This window comes from Cervus elaphus, chromosome 17, assembly GCF_910594005.1.
Source record: "Cervus elaphus chromosome 17, mCerEla1.1, whole genome shotgun sequence".
Taxonomy (NCBI): domain Eukaryota; kingdom Metazoa; phylum Chordata; class Mammalia; order Artiodactyla; family Cervidae; genus Cervus; species Cervus elaphus.
Window position 1 is genome coordinate 25232508 of NC_057831.1, and position 12832 is coordinate 25245339.

A 12832-nucleotide genomic window follows, 5' to 3' on the forward strand; every position below is an offset into this window, starting at 1 on the left:
CCAAACCAGGTCAACAACCCTAGATGTTGAGCAGTATTGCTTTACCACTTGAGAAACCAAAGGGAGATGAAGTGAAAAAATTAGGTAATATTTGAAAAACCTTGTATTTCTACATTTCCAGGGCTTATATCAGAGTCCTTCAGAGTGACAAAAGAAGTCTGAATTTAAAGCACTACTTGCAAGATTATGCTTTGTTAAGAGCTATTGTGGTACAAAGCAAAACCAACTCAGGACAAAAAACCTGGGCCAGCGTTCCACTCTGCTACCTATTAAGTTCTCTGAGCTTCAGTGTCTTTACCTACAAAACATTAAAATAGAGCCTGCTGTACTTTGGAGAAGGCAATGGCAACCCACTCCAGTACTCTTGCCTGGCAAATCCCAAGGACGGAGGAGCCTGGCGGGCTGCAGTCCATGGGGTCGCTAAGAGTCAGACACGACTGAGAGACTTCACTTTCACTTTTAACTTCCATGCATTGGAGAAGGACATGGCAACCCACTCCAGTGTTCTTGCCTGGAGAATCCCAGGGATGGGGGAGCCTGATGGGCTGCCGTCTATGGGGTCACACAGAGTTGGACACGACTGAAGCGACGTAGGAGCAGCAGCAGCACATACTTTAAGCGATATCTTTAAATAACTTTTGTGTATCAATGTTTCATACATTGTAGTTTTTGGTGTTTTGTTTTGTTTTTTGGTTGGGGTGTGTCTTCATTTCTGCACATGGGCCTTCTCTAATTGTGGCGAGTAGGGCTACTTGCCAGTTGTGATGTGCAGGCTCCTCATTGTGGTCACTGCAGTGGCTTCTCTTGCTGCCGAGCACAGACTCTAGGCACACAGGCTTTAGCAGTTGCCACTCGTGGACTCAATAGTTGTGGCTCATGGACTCCAAAGCACTGGCTCAGTAGTTGTGGCCCATGGGCTTTGTTGCCCCAAGGCATGTGGAGTCTTCCAGACTAGGGATTGAACCCATGTTCCTTGCATTGCAAGGCATATTCTTAACCACTGTACCACCAGGGCACCCATGTAGCTTTCTAAAAATATAAAGGAGTATGATATACATCATATATCATATAAATCATAATATATCTTTATGCTATGTTAACATTTTTAAAGTTTATTTTATTTCAAATAAGTGACAACTTTTAAATAGTGCAAACCATTTTCAAATTTGTTATCATCAGATGACCCTGCAGCGAGAGGCACTGTCTCCCTCCGACTTGAGCAGAAAAAATGGCTTGCTTTCTGTTTCTTAGGACGATTCAGTTAAAATATGTGCAGGATATCAGGTCATTCCAAAGTGAGATCCATTGAGTTCAAATCTAGAAAACCAAAAACTAAACTACAAAACAAAGGAAAATGTGTTAAATTTATAGAATGAGGAAAGAATTTTTCCCTTAACCATAGGCTATCATGAAAGAAAGAATTGAAACAGGAGAAAGGTTCTCAAAAAACATCACATTCCAACAAAGTAAGGATGCTCAACTAACTGTGACTGTCTGCAATAACAGTATTATTTCATGCTATGTATTTCATCAGTAATAATATGTTCTAAGAAATGACACAATATAAACAATTCCAATCCTGAGTGTCTTTCCTAAATAACACAAGCTGTAGTATCCCCCTGCAACCTCACTTTTGTTTGTTTTAGGCAGATGTTTGTCACCTGTATAAAGAAACAAATTTTTTATTAATACAACTTACATTTGCTCTTAAGCTAGCCATATCGAGAAGGTAACACCACAAATTAAGGGAGGGAGGGTTTCAAACAAGAGAAGTTCTCATTTTCTTTTCAAAGTAATGAAAAGCTGTCCATGGGATGCGATTTGCGGTAGCTTTAAGAGGATTTCATTGGAAATAGTGTGTAAAGGAGACTGAAGAACCAGAAGTTGGGGACAGTTAATTATTGCAAAGTAACATATTGATGGGATAGAAAGTCAATAAACAAAAAAGATGATTACAATGGTCCAAAGTGAAAGAAAGTGAAAGCGAAAGTTGCTCGGTGTTGTCTGACTCTTGTGACCCAATGAATTATACGTTCGAATAACTGTAGTGATTAGCCTTTCCCTTCTCCAGGGGATCTTTCCAACCCAGGGATCGAACCCAGGTCTTCCATATTGCATCAGATTCTTTACCAATATACATAAGCTAAGATTGTATGTGGTTTGAAGATTGCTGTGGTTCTTCCACAACTCTGAGTGAACACATGCACAATTAAGTGCTTAACGAGTCCATCTGGATGGAGATAGGTAGTTAATAGGGAGAAGCAGCAGTGCTCCTCTGCTTAGCAAGTGTCCTGGTCAATTAGTTTGAAGCTGCCTTTGCTAGGTATAAATACAGCTCTCTCATCCCAGGAACCTGAAGCTGATTCCCAGTCTCAAGCAGTCAGTTTATGCTTCTAATACAGACATATTAAATATAAGTTGTGTGTGTCTTTCTTGTCAAACATGGAACCATGGGAAACGTGGCTGATCCATCATCAAACTGTTTCCAGAACCCGAATGTAATCTAAGTAATCTCCTCAACTCAGTGCTCCAGGAAGTGAGTAGGAACTAATTCACAACCCTGTTCTAATATATTTTGGAACAAAAATATGATAAGCTCCTGTCATCTGGGAACATAAGGTTCTTTGTTGGAAAGAAAAGTTATGTCCCAAGTCAAGCTCTATTTAGGCAGATAATCTGTTTAAAGTAGTTGCTATCTACAAATGGGGATTCCTTGCAGGAGGAAGAGTCTTTCCAGAGTCCAAGGCCCCATTTACAATAACTCGTGCAGATTATATTTTGAAGCACTAAAGGCACTGCAAGCTTCTTTCAGCCTGTAGCTGCTAAATAGATATATTTTGTATTAACACTGACCAGAGACTCCCCTGGTGGCTCAGAGGTAAAGAATCTGCCTGCCAATGCAGGAGATGTGGGTTCAATCCCTGGGTTGAAAAGATCCCCTGGAGAAGGAAATGGCAACCCATTCCAGTATTCCTGCCTGGAAAATTTCATAGACAGAGGAGCCTGGCAGGCTACAGTCCATGAGGTCATGAAAGAGTTGCACATAACTCAGCAACTTAACAACAACAGCAATACAGGTCAGCACACCATTGCTTTTCAAAAACAGATTTAATCAAAGGGATTCAGAATAACAAAGACTGTGTCAAATATAGCAGAGATACAGATAAGGGACTTCTCTGCTCCAGCCTTCTTAGAAGAGGTACCCTTGGTTAGACACGAAGGTCTGATGCGTGCGTGTATCTCAGAATGCAACCAGATGAAAAGAAGTGGGTCCCTGTTCATTGAGGGGCATATAAGCTTCTCTAAGTGGATGACTTCAAAAGAGTGACATTATTTTAATAGTCTTTTTAGTGTGAAGCATTGCTTTTCTTGGTTCATTCAAAAAGACCATAAACCACAATGCTCTGTGGTAACCTAAAAATGGGAAGGAAATCCTAAAAAGAGGGAATATATGTACACATACTGATTCATTTTGTTGCTCAGCAGAAACTAACGCAATATTATTTTGCTTCCCTTGTGGCTCAGCTGGGAAAGTAATTACACTCCAATAAAAGTTAATCGAAAAGAAGGTTACAACCAGTAGCTGGTCAGGACAAGCTCATCTGTCCATTAGTTATTGAAAAGGATAGGTAGAAAATTCTGTTATTAGCAGCAGGACCATCTTTGGATCAGTTCAGTTCACTTCAGTTCAGTTCAGTCGCTCAGTCATGTCTGACTCTTTGCAACCCCATGAATCGCAGCATGCCAGGCCTCCCTGTCCATCACCAACTCCCAGAGTTTACTCAAACACATGCCCATCGAGTCAGTGATGCCATCCAGCCATCTCATCCTCTGTTGTCCCCTTCTCCTCCTGCCCCCAATCCCTCCCAGCATCAGGGTCTTTTCCAATGAGTCAGTTCTTTGCATCAGGTGGCCAAAGTATTGGAGTTTCAGCTTCAGCATCAGTCCTTCCAATGAACACCCAGGACTGATCTGCTTTAAGATGGACTGGCTGGATCTCCTTGCAGTCCAAGGGACTCTCAAGAGTCTTTTCCAACACCACAGTTCAAAAGCATCTTTGGATAGCACGTAACAAATGGGCAGAAAGAGTAGGCAGCCAAGAGGTAGACAGAAATAACAGTTGAGGTGCTTTCTGGGTTAGGCAATTTCCCAGTCAAGTGAGACAGTGTGTGAAGAGTATGGTATTGGGGTGTAGAATTTGTGGCACATTGACCAAAGCGGTAAGAGACAGAGGTTCCAAAATGGGTGCATATTAAAACAAAAAATAAGGTCTTATCACATTTTTTGATACCCAGGTAAGCTGGTTCCCCTGGCAATTAGAGCCCTTGTCACTTAGACATGCAATCTACAGTAAATATAGATTACTTTTGGATTGACATACCAAGGTTTGGCACTCTTAATTGAAAATTCCACTTATGTATATGCTGGACAATGTGGATGGAACTACATATAGCAGAGACATGATAAATGCAGCAGTACAGAAGGACTGAACATCACAGACAGTATTTAAGAATGTGCAACTGAAAAAAAAAGAAAAAAAAAAAAAAGAATGTGCAACTGAAATCAGACGTCCCTGGCACTTACTAATGGAGTACATGCATGCACGCTGAGTCACTTCAGTTGTGTCCTACTCTTTGCAACCCCATGGACTATAACCCACCAGGCTCCTCTGTCCACTGGATTTTCCAGGCAACTGGAGTGGGTTGCCATTTCCTTCTCCAGGGGATCTTCCCAATGCAGGGAACGTATGGTTCCTGCAATGGCAGGCGGATTCTTTACCACTTAGCCACCAGGGAAGCCCCATACTAATAGAGTGACATTAAACTAATTAGAAAACCTTGCTAAGCTTCAGTTTCCTCTTCAATAAAGTGGGGACACTAGCAACAATGACAACAACAATAATAATAACCAGTTTACAATACTGTTGTGAGGATGAGGCAGTTTATGTCTCTTAGAGAGGGTTGCCAGATATAACACAGAACCCTCAGTTAAATTTGCATTTCAGATAAACAACAAATTATTCTTTTAGTGTAAGTATACGCATGAAATATTTAAGATGTACTTACATGAAGCATTTATTGGTTGCTTACCTGTAACTTTATTTGCTAAATCTGAGACCCCTGGTCTTAGAGGATGAGTGGGCACAGGGCTTCCGCTCCTAGCATTGCCGATGCAGCATGACTCAGGTGCGACACTTGCAGAGAGCGCCCAGGCCAGTGGGTGAGTTCTCTTCACAGGCGCTTCAAGATTTTAATAGCCTTGGTAGCTGATACGTAGATAGGAATCTAAAAGCAGAGTGAAAGAGTAGGAAAATGGTGGATTCTGTCAGATAGCTAAAAACGCCATGTTTATGACTCACTGATTGGACATTTGCTGGGGACTCCAAAGATTGAGAGATGGGAAAGGGAATGGAGATTTCACAACCGACTCAGGAGCCCAGGATAGGAAAAATGTTGTTTATAAAATTTTTAAAAATCTCCAGACACAATAGTGTAGACTGGAGAAACACAGCAACAGAGAAAATACGTTTCCTCTGTGTGGTTTCATGGACAAACGAACCTTAACTCTAAAGAACACGGCAAGATAGGAGTGCTGGGTGAGTATTTACGATAGAAGTGCAAAGCATCCCTGAGCTTTCAACATGATTTAAAATGGCTCATCCATTCTTTCTCCCAGTGAAGAGGTAAGATTTAATAATTAGTCTGTAGGCTGCTATTTTCCCTGGTGCTGTCCTTGTGGAAAGCGGTCAGCGACATGACTCCCTCCTGGGTAATGTTTGAATTTAATTACATTCAGGGACTACACAGAATGCAGCAATTCATTAACCTTGTTTACTTCGAGATACTAAATTGATGCACTCATTCAAATGGGCGGTTTCACATACTCATCCTAGGCCACTTACTTGCAAAAGAAAAACATCATCTTTAGCAAACAATTATTGTTGAAAAGGCAACACCTAGGAAGTGAAGCTTTAGAACAGAACCATCAAAGCCTCCATTAGCAGCCCGTCCTGGAAGAACCTGAGGGCTTGGCTGACACATTTTGAGCAAGAGGACCACTGTACCTACCATCAGTCTATGTGGGCCACGCTGCCAGCCCATGCCAACTCATGCTCTCAGTACGGCCCCCATGAAAACTATTTTTTCCCCGTGAGAAACGGATGACCAGCCTGATAGATTTCAACATGGGGGAGGGGGCAACAAAGCTAATTTTTTTTTTCCCCAAAATTCTCAACAGAAAAAAATTGCACACACACTAGGTCTCTTTTTCTGTATTTTGCCCATTGCTCTTGAAAAACCTCAAAGTGTGCAAAACCTCTAATTCCATGCTCTTATGACCCCAATCACTTCAGGGAAGCTTTTCCAAACCATGTCCCTTTCCCTCTTTTTTTCTGTAACAGACTTCCTTGTAACTGGCTTCCAAGACAGAGCAATATTTCTCGAGCATCTGAACCTTGTGGCTTCTTGCTGCCCTAAATCCACTGACTCCAGACCTTTGGAGTTTCTTGAGAAAAGTGGGCCCCTCATGATCTTCTGGATAGCTTAATTCCAAATCGACTTCTGTCCCAACACTTTGGTTATTCCAGGAGTTCTCAAGGGCACCAGAAAACCCTTCACCTGTGAAATGAAATCTTCATAGCTGACTAAGTGCAAGGGATGGCAGGAGGCATGTGTCAAAATACACAGAATACATCCAGCCCACAGTATTCCTTCCCCTAACTTTCCCTGAACTTTCTCTGCTGCGCTTTCTTCTTCCCAAATGACACCTTCTGCAGTTCATCCCATGAGCTACTGAGGCTCTGCAAAGGCCAGTTCTGTGTCCAGTAAAACATGTGCAGGGAAAGAAGGGGACCGTATATTTCTCCACTCTCCCCCATCTGTGATGGTGAAGACACTGGGCACACAGTTGGGACTCAAGGCCTGAGTTTTCTTTTCCTAAACCTCCCTGGCCTAGAGCAGAGATGGTCTAGACCTGACATCTGTGCTGCTACTCTAGTCGTATCTGCATCCCTATACTTGTGATATGTTTTTCCCACCAAGAAGCTTGGGAATTCTGCCCACAGCACTCTAGACATTCACATAGTTAAGACTTTTTCTGTGAGATGAAATGGGCTGTAGGAGTAGAATAGTATCCTTATTATGGAAAAATCACTCCAATCAGCTCACTCTCTGAGTCTTCAAGTCCAATCACAATGGAAACAACAATACTGCACAATCATAATAATAATAGTAATAATAATGCTAGCCTCATGCCAGATGCATTCCACACATCTCTCTAATCCTCACCATAGTCCTGCTGACATTTACAAAGAGGAACATGAGGCCCACGAGGAATGAACAGTGTGGTCAAGGGCATAATACTAGGGATGAGCAGAGCTGGATTTACACTCAGAAACGTCTGGGTCCAAAGCTAGTGCTCTTTCTTCCAAACTATTCTGTCTTTCCAAATTCTACAGAATGTTTTTTAGGAAAACTTTGCATCTCAATTTGCAAAAGAGAGGTTATATTTATTCCCTGTCCATATAAAGAACCACAAGGTTGGTTAAATCCTCAATCAAGTATCTTTTCAATCCCCAGGCTGAATTAAGGCTTCCTGCTTTGAATTAATGGGCTTCCCTGGTGGCTCAGATGGTAAAGAATCTGCCTGCAATGCAGGAGATCAGAGTTCAATCCCCGGGTCGGGAAGATCCCCTGGAGAAGGGAATGGCAACCCACTCCAGTATTCTTGCTTGGAGAATCCCATGGACAGAGGAGCCTGGTGGGCAATAACCCATGGGGTTGCAAAGAGTCCAACACAACTGAAGGACTAACACTCACTCACTTTGAGTTAATAGTATAAAGTATAAACTGTAACTTATAGTTTTGTTTCTGTGAACCCTAATCCCTTGCCTCTTTCTTCACAGAGCACCCAGCTGACTCTGCCCTTTGAATCTGTTTCCAAAGAAGGAGGCTGATGTTGCAGTTTTCATTTGAAAGAGGAAATAAGGCCAGGTTTTCTGTCGTTGATTTGTTTCAAGGCACGTGACGGCAGGACACGGATGGGACTAGGGAACAGACCTTGGGCTACTGCTTTGATAGTTGTCTCCTCTGATGTCTATTCCTCTGAGCAGGTTTTCAAAGCTGGGACGTGATACTGCAAAACATTATGGGCATAAATACTTGTACTACCGAAAGGAATGTGTTCCAACAACTTGCTTGTTGCTGAAGATAGCGATATAAAAGATCGCCTCTTAACTCAGTTTCTTCATGTATAAAGCAGTCTTGAACTTTTAAAAACTACAGGTCTCTTTTATAAAAAATAAACTCTTGTGCAGAAACTCCAAAATATAAACTGATAAAAGTGGAAATGCTGTGGTTGAAAAATAGGGTTGGGATGAGAACCAGAAGCCTGGCCTGGGAATCTCTGCTGGTCCACCTCCTTCATTGTCTTTGGGGCACCTGCTTAAAAAGTTCTCCAAGACACAGCAGGACAAAAACTGGATGAAATTTTCTTGAATATCCTCTGCAGCTCTGCTACCCAAGGACCCTGGATCTCCCGCCTACCACATCTCTGATACATCAGTTTCATGGAAGGATGTTATTGCCCCGTTCTCAGTGGGAAACAGACTGTAGATCTACACCTCTCCCAGCGCATTCATGCGATGGTCCTACCACCCAGGAATGGCCGATGACAGCTTCTTCCTCACTCCCATCCACTGTACCAAGGAGCTCAGGGCCTGGGCCTGTCCTACTGCCTCTGTTTCCCCAAGCACTGCTTTTACTGACTTGCTCTAAGACACCTCCACTGAACCACTCTCTTCTTTCTTCTCATTGAGTATGAAAGCCAGGGCATTGCATGACATTAGACAGTTTCAAGGAAATATTTAAGCACCATCTAGTCTTGACGGTTTGGGGAAGAAAGCAAGTGTTATACATTCACTTCCTGGTAGAGATGGAGATCCCAGCTCAAAGCAAGCTATGATGATGACCTGATGGTCTGGTGTTGGGTTCAGAGTGCTACTGCCTCCCAGTGGTCCTCCAGGCAGATCACAGCGATAATCACCAGCAGAGGGATGAGAGTTCGAATGTAAAAACACACTCAATGCACCTTTGTCCCAGGCGGGTGAGCACCTATCTGCTGGGAGTAAGACACTACTAGAAATGGGCTGAGCATCCTCTGAGCAAGTGTATTTTGGGATCTGCATTGTATCTCAGCTTTACCAAGTTGTAAGCTGTCTGAAATAGAGGAAATAAAATTCCTCTGAGAATTAGTTTCTTTTTCTGAAGTAGAAAACACTTCCCTTGTTAGATTCTGTGAGAATTAAATGACACAGCATGTTAAATTTCCCATCAAGTGCATAGCACATATTTGGGGCTCAATTAAATGGTAGCTCTTTTTCCTTGAATAGAAGGGACACAGCTACAGACAGTGGACAAGCTTTCTAAGTACATCTTGCTGTCAAAAGCAGAAGGATAATTTCACTGGTTCTTAGTAGGGGAAGTATCATGATTAATTTTCCCTTTTTTCAGACAAATATTCACTAACACTAAGGACATTATGCCATTTTAGTACAAAAATCAATGCAGTCCTAAAAACTGTAAAACAGCCAATGATGTAATTTCCCCCAAAGTGTATCATATTTAATTCTCTTCTCAGAAAATAAAGAAAAAAAAAAAAAAAACCAGAAAGACATAGAGGCTTGACAAGCACAAAGAATCACATACCTTAAACACTGTCATGCGATGGAGCTCAATCCATAAATTATTTTTCTTTTCTTTTAGATAAATCTTCAACTAAATTTACCACGAGGATGCCGGGGATATTTCTTGGCTTGGACACCATGTTGTGGTAACTTCCTTTCTTTTCAAAAGGTCTTTCAATTTGCTTAAGTTGTTTTCTTGGCAATATTATCATAAGGAGGAGTCAGTGGGGGTGGAATGCTATTTGGGGATAATCTTTCAGAAAAATGATCCAAAACAGTCCACATGGATGAGCCAAATAAAAGAGCATTTGAAAGGTAAGAAGCAAAAGGGGTCAGTTTCGCCATTTCTATTCCAAGTACTGAGAACTGATTGACAAAAGCCAGCACAGACAAATTATTCGTTTCCCATGTTGATTATCAGCTGAAATTTGATCTGTAATATTGCTTCCAGGACCATAACAATCAAATGATCAGAGACACACTATCTAGACAGGGAAGTTTTAAAGAAAGAGTGTTTACAAATGTGAACTCAAATACCCCATTTTAGAAAAATGTAACATACAGGCAGATTTATATAAGCTCCAGGAAAATTGTGTGCATGTCTCTTCTCTGTGGCTAATTTGGACTGTACGTACATGCAGAGCTATGTTTAAGCAAAACCAGTTACCATGGTGACACAGAACCACTTCTAAATGCGGGATGTGATATCTAATTCTGTTTGTGTGTGAACTATTTAGCTGAAAAATGGGGGTCTTAAAAGGCACATATAGACTGATCAAAAGGCTCTCTCTAGGCTTCTTTATTTTCACCTTACCTCTGTCCTGATCAGTCTCTTCTCTCTTTAAATCAAATATTAATTTTTCTTCAGTACCTGATTAAGTAGATGAATATTGCTTTTTTCTGAATCTGACTGTCCATCTTCAAAAGTAATATAGAAAGGCCAGCTATTTCTCCTATTAGGATAGAACAAAAGTTCAACATGCTAAATAAGTAAATTCACTTTTAGAAAATTTCCTTGTTAGTTCTCATTAGAAGAGGCATTTTGAAAATAAATCCCTAATATTAGAGCTTGTTGATCCCTCTAATTTTAGTCTTTTTCCTCCCACACCCAGTCACGAATTTTTCATTTTAGAGTCATGCTCTCTGGCTGAAGTATAGAGAGGCTGGTTCACAGAAAAAAAATGGAGCACATATACGTGCCAAAATGAACAGGAATGTGTACATTTCAATTCATTAAAAGTTATTTTTTTTATTTGCCACACACCACAGTAGCAGGATCTTAATTCCCTGGCCAGGGATTGAACCTGTGCCCACAGCAGAGGAAGCACTGGGTCATAACCATTGGATAGCCAGGGAAGTCCCTAAAAGTACTATAAAAAACTAAATATCTGATAAAAGCTTTTTCAATAGTTATAAGAACAGATGATAATAAGCTGCTTTTTCTGTGATTTTGGTGGCTGGGCATGTGTTTGTTTGTTAGGTCATCATCAGGGGCATTTTCAGATGAAACAGGAAAGAGGACTGAAGGGGGCTAGCAAGAACCTGACTACAGCTGAATCTTGTTTATCCTTGGTCTAACGAGCAGCAATAACATGGGTCATGAATTAAACACATAATCACCAGCCACGCTTCCTATATAGTTTTTTACAGCCAAATCTATTGGCTGAGTTTTTACGTCTTTTCCTTTTTCTCTCATTGCAGTAGGTGCCCTAATAAATTAGGCTTCCAAAAAGCAGGTGCTAGGTAAACAGAAGAACTGAACATTCTACTTCATCAGTGGACAAACTAAAAAATTATGGCCAGAAAGCCTAAGGAAGAGCAGTTGCCTATGACTTCTGTGTGATGAATTTTGTCTTCACCAATTGAACCAAGGGTCTGTTTATGCAAACACACTCTTAGTACTATAGGAAGTTACAAAACAAAACCAAACCTCTATCTGGGGACTTCCCAGTGATTAGGATTCTGTGCTTCCTCTGCAGGGGGCATGGGTTCCATCCCTGGATGGAGAATTAAGATACTGCATGCCACCTGGCACTGCCAAAACAAGCAAATAGACTCTATCTGGCCTTCTATGAACTTTCAATCTAGTGTAGAAATAGGAATATATAGTCTTGTAGCTTATTACTAAGTGTTGATCTCTGTGACTTTAAGGTCAAAATCCTTGGGAGATCATTTACGTAAAATGAGTAATTTGTTCACTATCTAGCTGGAGGTCTTCTTCTCATTTTGAAAGATCTCAAGCTGTCTGAATTAGATGGTAGCAGAAAGTATAAATTCTAGTGCTGTGTCAGTAACCAGAGTTAATCTACAGACTGTTGGATATGGGAAGTATATTTTATGTGATCTCCTTTTTCTCTTTGTATAAGTAATCATGAAAAAAAATCTATTTACCTGTTTGCACAGCTAAATGATAATTTCCAAGAAAACTGAACAATTGCTTTTGTGATAAGATGTCAGAACAATTTCACTCCAGATTTGGGGGTGACTCTAAATGGTAGATGTATCATCCTCAGAAATTTAAACTGACATTGGGGCCTCTTTCTCCTGCTCAGGGCTAGTAAATGTATAAGCAAGATAAAGTCTGGCTGAGCTCTTTTAAAAATTCTCTCTTCATTTTGAAATTATGGAATATGATTGCTGTAAACTATGCATCAATGTGGAGGTTTAGAAATTTCCCTCTTTTTCTATCATCATTTCTTTGAAATCTGTATCCCATGATTCCCCTTTCCAAACACAGTGAAACCGCACAGAAATGATCACTGCTAACAGCTTGGTTTGTACTTCTAAAATTTTTTGGCATATGCAATTATATGTGTAAACATATAGATCTTATCACATTGTTGCATCAGGACTACCTGGAAGTGTGGAACACTTTTGAAGCATTTACCTCTGGAGTCCTCAGGAGGTGTAAATCATTTCTTCACTTTTTCTTCATATCACCTATCAGTTCACAAAGATCCCACTTTGCATGTAGCCACAGAGATCCTGTCACTCTCATCTGATATACTCCTCTTCCATTAGCCTCTGGTCATTTCTATTATATATATATATGTAATATGAATACATATATATGTTTTTTATGTTCTTTTTAAGATTCTTTTCCCCTATAGGGTTCTTTTTCAGATTCTTCTCCCTTATAGGGTTATTACA

General features: G+C 40.8%; 1 long non-coding RNA gene across 1 annotated transcript; it reads right to left on the reverse strand.

The window, feature by feature from the left end:
- Positions 1-1110: 1110 nt before the first annotated feature.
- Positions 1111-9840, reverse strand: LOC122673576. The gene is made up of 3 exons (XR_006334727.1): positions 9705-9840; positions 5091-5285; positions 1111-1337 (listed from the first exon to the last, which is right to left on the reverse strand). It is a non-coding gene; the product is annotated as an uncharacterized LOC122673576 (long non-coding RNA).
- Positions 9841-12832: the final 2992 nt, after the last annotated feature.